The 8,505-nt window shown below is 39.8% G+C and overlaps 1 non-coding gene across 1 annotated transcript; it reads left to right on the top strand.

The window, feature by feature from the left end:
* Positions 1–493: 493 nt before the first annotated feature.
* LOC122096936 lies at positions 494–595 on the top strand. The gene has a single exon (XR_006145441.1). It is a non-coding gene; the product is annotated as a U6 spliceosomal RNA (small nuclear RNA).
* Positions 596–8,505: the final 7,910 nt, after the last annotated feature.

The following is an 8,505-nucleotide window of genomic DNA, read 5'->3' on the forward strand; positions in this document are numbered from 1 at the left end:
TGAAGTTAATGTCTTAAATCTTCACTCTGCTTCTTTACACAAACACTTTGCAATTTCTCATTAGTAAAGTTTCTATAAACTCTGAAATGTACATACTTAGTAGTATATGACTGCTACCATGAATCTTAAATGCTTTATGGAAAAGTTTTACAGCGTGCTAAATAGTCTTAATTTTGGCATATATGAGCAAATTCCCAAAATTAAACATATTTAAAACATTAAAACTTTTAACAAACCTTAACACTTTCTATAGTGTTCATTATGGCAGGTTCCTTGTACAGAATAATTGAATTCCTCCTCCTACACATCCGTTGAACAACAAATATATGGAATTATTTTGTTTTGGACATGTCAATCTTGACTTTATTCTTAAATGTGTTCTTATGTAAGAAATACATGGTTCTAAAATTTCACAACAATTCTTTTGAATTTAATTTTTGTGGAATTGTCTAGTTTAAGAAAATCAATTACACTTTATATATAAAATTGTTCTGTGCTCAATTCAGTAGCACATACACTAACACTGGAAGAATAAAGAGAAGAATATCCCCTTACTGAGGATGACACTCGACTTCGTGAAGCATTCCAGATTTTTAAAAGAACAGATGCTGGATAGGATGTGGACAGAAGGGAACCTTAATGCCTTGTTGTTAGGAGTTTAAACTTGTTCGAAGACTTTGGAAAGTAGTATGGAGGTTCCTCAAAAGACTACATAGAGCGCCCCTAACACCCAGCAATCCCATTTTGGGCATTCACCCAAATGATCACAAACAAGACCATACTAAAACTACCAGCAAAACTATGTTCATTGCAGCATTATTTACCAAAGCTAAGATATATAACCAAACCCGATGTCCCACAGTAAACGAACGGATCAAGAAAATGTGTGTGTGTGTATGTGTGTGTGTGTGTGTGTGTGTGTGTGTGTGTACTGGAATTCTATGCCTCCATCAGAAAGAATGGCATCACCCAGTTTGTTAGGAAATGGAAAGACTTGGAAAAAATTATATTAAGTAAATTAAGCCAGGCCCAAAGAAGTGAAGTAAGCCAGGTCCAAAGACACATAGGTCCCATGGTTTCCTTATTTTCAATAACTAGTATGTGTCTGCTACAAGTAGAAAACATCATATAAGTTGATGTTAGGCAAAATGAACCCCAAGATAAGGATTCAAATGGTATTTCTTTCTTGCGATTGTTTCTAAGATATTTATAAGATCATTTCTTTGTTGCTTTGTATGTTCCTCCTGCAAGCTAAAGCCCCTGTTTTCACTGTATTTGATGTTGGTACTATTTGTGGAGTGGAAGGGAAACACAAATCGTTTAAATAGGTATGCAGGTGGACACATTGCAACAATGAGATGAACAAGTCGTTGTGTCAAAAAATGATTTTGGCCGGGGGTTGAGGGATGTGGACAGTGTGGGGACTGGGGTGGGGGAGGGGTTAGTGTGGGTGGGGGATGGAAGATGGGCAGGGATGGGAAGGGGAAACAAAGGAGGAGCAAGTGGACCCATTGCAACAATGAGATGTACAAGTCATTATGTCAAAAAATGAACTTTACAACTTTGGTGGGAGGAGGACCGGATGGGGGAAGTGGGAGAGTATGGGAAGGGATGGGGAGGGGAAGCAAAGAGGAGGCAACAATGCTTTATAAGAAATGTACTTGTTATCTTGCCCATGTAATTGTAACTCCTCTGTCAGTATTCTCACAATAAAAATAAAAGAAATGTACTCAATAACTCACCCATGTAATTGTAACCCCTCTGTATGGCATTTTCAGAATTAAAAAAAAAAGAAACATAGGTCCTATGGTATCCCTTATTTGCAATAACTAATGTATGTCTGGGATAAGCAAAGAAGGTATGGTAAGGCGAAAAAAAGTAGTAGGCAACAATGCTTGATAAAAAATGTACTCATTACCTTTTCCATGTAATTGTAACTTCTCTGTATGGTATTTTCACAATTTAAAAAAAAAGGTCAAAAGCATGTGCATATGACTAGATAAGATTATGTTAAGGTAAATGAACCCCATGATAAGGACACAAGTGGTTTTTTATTTCTTCCTGTGGTTTCTAATATATTTCTAATGTACGATGTGATTTTTTTATATGTGCATCCCCCACAGTTAAATCACTGTTTTCACTGTATCTGATGTTGGTGCACTTCCATCTTGTTTGTACACTTCTCTAACTTGGGGATGGAAAGGGAAAAAACAAAAGGCTTAAATAAGCATACAGTATGACCATTGCAACAATGTGACGCACAAGAGAGTATGTTGAAAAATGAACTTTACAATTTAGGAGGGGAGGGGAGGGAAGTGTACTTGTGGAGGTGGGAGGGAAGGGATCGCGGGGGAAAACAAAGGAGGAGGTAACAATGCTTGAGAGGAAATGTACTCATTACCTTTTCATGTAACTGTAACCACTCTGTACAGTACTTTTACAATAAAAAATATAAAAATGTTCTCGGATGGAAGAGAATATTTTCCCTATTTTACCCATGTAATATCGTTAACAAAGAAATTAATGCAAAATACTGATATGAAGATATTTTGAATAAATATGTGTGTATGTGTATGTGTGTGTGTGTGTGCGTGCCTGCGCATTTTCGTTCTCAGAGTTTGAATTCAGTGCACCAAGGTATCACTAGGCCATTCCTCTCTAGATTGATGAGCTACTATATAAGCTACATCTCCATTCTTGGCTCTTTGCTAGTTCATTAAATTTTTAAAATATTTTTATTACTTTTTTATTGTGAACATACTGTATAGAGGGGTTACAATTACATGGGCAAGATAATGAGTACATTTCTTATCAAGCATTGCAGCCTCCTCCTTTGTTTACCCTTCACATCCCTTCCCAGCCTCCCCCTGCCCCCCCTACCCCATCCTCACCCCCCCACCAATGTTGTAAAGTTCGTTTTTAACATAACAACTTGTACTTCTCATTGTTGCAACGTGTTCACCTGTATCCTTAAACGACTTGTTTTTCCCCTTCTCCTCCACAAAGTATACCGACATCAAATATAGTGAAAGCAGGGGTTATACTCTGGGGGAGGGACATACAAAGCAACAAAGAAATAATTTTATAAATGCATTAAAATGCATTAAAGAAAAAAACATTTAAATACATATCTAAGGGTTCATTTTCCTAACATCACATTATCTGACCTTTTCTGCTTGACTCATCCATATACTAGATATTGCAAATAAGGGAAACCATGGGACCTATGTTTCTTTGGGCTTGGCTTACTTCACTTCTTTGGGCCTGGCTTAATTCACTTAATATAATTTTTTCCAAGTATTTCCATTTCCTAACAAACTGGGTGATGTCACTCTTTCTGATGGAGGCATAGAATTCCATTGTAATTTTTTTAAAATAATCTCATGAATAGTTTTTGTCCTGATTGGCTTCCAACGGTTATCCACAGATCTCAGTTTCCTGAGTAGACAGGATTACAGGTGTGACCAACCAGCACAAGGCTTTCAGAATAATTTATAAAGTAGAAGAAAATTGAGTTCATGGAGGCTTGTTTATCATCTCCTGCTTTTAAAGCATTTTGGAGTGATTATATGTGAATTTATTTCGTTTTGGATTCTTAAAAGACAGTAAGTGATGGTATTTAAAAGTTTTAATCTTTTTTTTAATTGGTCATGTGGCATGATCTCTGGACTTGGCCGCTGTCCCTGTGCCTTTCAGCTGACGGTGAGTGCTCTACCCCTTGAGCCACAGTGCCACTTCTGCTTTCCTAGTGGTTTATTGGAGATAAGAGTCTCACAGACTTTCCAGCCCAGGCTGGCTTTGAAGCACAATCCTCAGATCTCAGCTTCCTCTGTAGCCAGGATTATAGGCGTGAGTCACCAGCTACTGGCTAGGTTTAGTACTTTTTAAAATGTATACTGGAACTGTGGAACAGAAGAAATTTGTCTCTCTTTAGACCTCAATTTATGAGCTCAGCTCTGAGCATGATAACCCAATGTCACCAACACTGTGTTGAAGAAAAAATGTGACAGAAAACAATTACCATCGGCAATAATTGCTATGCTATTATTTCTTGGACAACATGAATATTGAATTGAGAGAGTAAGGGAATGGAGAGGATTTTACCTATTTTTTATTGCTTACTTTTGGAAATTTTCACTCATTTCCTTCCCCACTGTGTGTCTTTGGGCCATGCACTTAGTGCCTTTGGGCCATGCACTTAGTGCCTTTAATTAAAATATTTCCTAACACTAAAATGGTAATAATATTAGAATTATAGCAAATGTTTTCTTAAGAATTAAGAGAAATAAAACTTGTGAAATACTTAACATAAACTTCTAGGAATTACAATTACAATTACATGGGCAAGATAATGAGTATATCTCTTATCAAACGTTGTTGCCTCCTCCTTTGCTTCCTGTTCCCTGAGATTTTTAGAAAAAAAAGGAGATAAGGTATGAAAGAACAGCATAGAAGGATATACAACTTATCACACAGAGATTAAGAACTAGGGTAAGAGATTTAGAATGCTAAAGGCAATGAGGAATAAGCCTAGTTGATAACTAGTTTTTCAATAACCAAAAATGGTTCTCTAGAACAATTTCTAGTACACCTTAGTTACTATCACTTAACCTTCCATCGAGTTATTCCTTCTATTCTATCACAACTGTTAATTAGCCTCTGCGTTTTTGGTACCATGATTAACCAAAAAGATTTCCAAATGTCACTTAGACTATCCTTCTCTCTGTGATTAGCAGTGACCACACAAAATCCTGGAATCTTTGAATTTCCAGAATAATTCTTCACCTGACATCTAAGCAAATTCCTGGCATTAGTTGCTTTGACCTAATGACCAAAAAAAATTTTTTAACAGAGTATGCTATAGTAAGTAAAGTACATGAATTAGGGACTATTGTCAGGTGTCAGTATGGAAGGAGCAATTATATATTCAAAGTATGGTTTCTTTATTTTGCATTTACTAACTAAATGGTTTTTTTTTTATTGTGAAACTAGTGTACAGAGGAGTTACAATTACATGGGTAAGATAATGAGTACATTTCTTATCAAGTATTGTTGCCTCCTCCTTTGTTTCCCCTTCCTATCCCTTCCTATCCCCCCATCTCTACTGCCCCCCCCGCCAAAATTGTAAAGTTCATTTTTCAACATAACGCCTTGTACTTCTCGTTATTGCAATGGATCCACCTGTATCCCTATTTAAACGATTTGTTTTTTTCCATTCCCCTCCACAAATTATACCAACATTAAATACAGTGAAAGCAGGGGTTATATCCTGGGGGGGGACATACAAAGCAACAAAGAAATCATCTTATAAATATATTAGAAACAGTCACATGAATGAAAAAATATTTGAATACTTTTTTTTTTATTATTGCTAGTCCAGGGGTTTAAACTCAGGGCTAGGGAATTATTTCTGAGCTTTTTTTTTTTTTTTTTTTTTTTAGGCTAGCACTCTACCACTTGAGGCATAGCACCACTTCCAGTGTTTTTCTGTTTATGTGGTACTTGGGAATTGAACCCAGGGTTTCATGCATGCTAGGCAATCACCGTACCATGAAGCCACATTCCCAGAACCCTAAATGAATTTCTTAAGAAGACATTACATTTTGATTCCGTAACTATGTATCATAATGTTGTCTAGGTGCCAGAAAATGGTGTAGAAAACAATACAATATGAGAAGTCTAGTAAGGATGGATGGAAAATGAATAACTGTCATGGTCTAGCTAGGGTACAGAGAGGCTTATGTCATGGAGCTGTTTCAACAGGCTGAGTGCGACAGCTCCTGATCCACAGCCCACCTCCAGAATGAGAGGGTCACTATGGGGTCTAGCCACATGGGGAAAATGGGCCACCTCCTCCAGGACATTCAACCAGTTCATGTGAGAGAGAGGGAGAAAGAAAGTGAGAACTACACTTAAGCCCTGTGCTGGTGGCTCAGAACTCTAATCCCAACTACACAGGAGTCTGAGAAATGAGGATCATGGTTCATAGCCAGCCCGGTAAGGAAAGTCTGTGAGACTCTTATCTCCAAAGATCAACCAGAAAACTGAAAGTGGTGCTGTGGGCTCAAGTGGTAGAGCGCTAGTCTTGAGCTGAGGAGCTCCAGAACAGCGCTCAGACCTAGAGTTCAAGCCCCATGACTGACAAGAAGTGGACTTCCCACTACAAAAAGTGGGCTGAATAGCACCCATTTAACTAGGGAGGATGGTAGAGAAGTCAAGCCTAGATTTCTGTGAACTTGACATCATAAGTAGGTCACCCAGCTTCTCCATGCCTTGTTGTCCCCAGTTGCAAAACTCAACACAGTGAAGGATACCCTTCCTCATGGGAATAGGGTAATGATGAAAGAGAGCCATGTTTTGTTTCATAATCCCACACCCGTTGCCCCATTAATAACAGGGGACACCTGAGCCCTTTCCAGATAACTTCCTGTCTTATGCTCACAGAATTGTTGAGAACATTACCTGAAGGCCACTCCCTCTGTGCCTAGCCATGTTCCAGAGATCCCTCTATATAAATCCCTTGTTTCCTCACAACTGTTCTGTGAAGAGACTGAGTTCCGATTGTTGTGGCCCTACCCAGAGCTTTATCTGTGGTCAAGAATCGGCTGCCATGGACTAAGAGTTTGTGATAATCCATCTAAACTGATGACTGAGCATGGCTCTACATGTCTACCATCCCAACTACAGAAGACCAGGCCTGGTGGAGCATAAATGTCACAGATAGGAGGACCACCTGAGCTCAGCCCAGCCTGAGCATATATTGTTTTTTTCTCAGAAATGCACAAGACAAAAAGGTGGCTCCTCAGAGCCAGGGAGAGGAAACAAGCAGGGGGTCATGGTGCTTTCAGAGGGCTTTCTGACCCGAGTTGGGAATGGTGTTGGGGCGGCCACTCACCTGTGCTGCTGGGAGACGCTGTTGGCAGCTGATCCAGGTAGAGCGAGCAGGGATGGCGGTGGCATGGCAGACACATGGGCCCAGAGCAGAGGACCAGGGGCAGGGACCAGGTCAGGGCCTTAGGCTGGCTGCGATTTGAAATCCAGCACCACAGGAAGGGGGGGGAGGGGGCTGGGACATGTAAATTTCCTACTATTCTCTAAAGTTACCTTGAGTCTCTTGCTTACCACTCAGCCACCTCTACCTTCCTTAACTGCTGGTAGTGGTGTACTAAAAGAGGGAATCCAGTTGCTACCAGGCATCATGGAATGTGGGCGTTGCCACCATTCTTGTATTCCATTGGTCAGAAAGAAACATGAAAGAATGGGGGTGTGGCTAGAATCCTGTGATGCAATCAGCATGGGCAGAGTCAAGTTGACAGCGACTCTCCCAGCCCTTTTCCCATTCAGTTGGGGACAAGAGGGAGACCACTTTAGCTGCATGGCTGCACAGATTGTTATTTATGTCTGTTTGTTGCCAGTCCCGAACCTTGAACTCAGGATCTGGGCACAGTCTCTGAGCTGCTTTTGCTCAAGGCTGGCCCTCTACCACTGGAGCCACAGGGCTTCTGGCTTTGTTGGCACTGAAGTTGGACAGGGGTCTCAAGGACTTTCCTCCTGAGGGTGACTTTGACAATGATCCTCCCATCACAGCCTTGTAAACATCAAGAAGGACTGTTGAGAGCCACTGGTGCCTGAAATTGGTCTTGCTGATGTTCTTGGACAGACCACTGAGTTCCTTATCCTCAGGTTTAAGTGGTGGGAGCTGGAGCCCACAGTTTGAATCCTGGTCCTGCCACCTCCAAATGGCAGGAGATCCTAAGATACTCATTCATATCCATATGAATACAAATGGATGGGATGTATGTCATGATTGAATGGGCAGTTCTTGAATGATTCTAGGATAAAATTATACATAATTATATTATAGGACACTAATCGATTTTATTTAATACTTTATTAAGATGTAAACAATCACATTCATAAAATGGAGGAATAATGAAATACCTAAGAATTGGGCTTCACATACTATAAAGGTGCCATTTTTCTGCCAGGACTGGGATTTGAATTCATGGTCTGGGTAACACTGTTGTACTGTGTAGGAAGGGGAATCTGGCCTCCTTGAAGTCAAGAAATTCAAGTCTGTTCCTTAGGCCTGAAATCAATCCCCACGTATTCATGTACAATTTACATATATGATTTATATTTATATACATATGTTGACTCCATATTGCATTCAGTGTAGTTATTTTAATATTTTTTGTTTTATTTATGTATTGACCATTTATTTTATTGACTATTATGGCACTTAGAACATTGGTTACATTGATTACATAGGATATAGGCCTGCATATGTATTCCACTTCATATCTGACACCCAGGACATTCACAGAAAAGGAAAACGTGTCAGCATCAGCTTCTTACCCAACGATTCATTGTTTGGGAGTGCTGGTATCTGAACTCATGGCCTACAGGGCCAAATTCATGAATGGGCGAGTGTGAACAAGCCTTCCTGAGGCAAACTGAGTGATAGGCTGTTCCCAGGACCTGAGATCGAGCCCAGGAGTTAAC

This window comes from Dipodomys spectabilis, unplaced genomic scaffold, assembly GCF_019054845.1.
Source record: "Dipodomys spectabilis isolate Male_0828 unplaced genomic scaffold, ASM1905484v1 ptg000404l, whole genome shotgun sequence".
Classification (NCBI taxonomy): Eukaryota; Metazoa; Chordata; class Mammalia; order Rodentia; family Heteromyidae; genus Dipodomys; species Dipodomys spectabilis.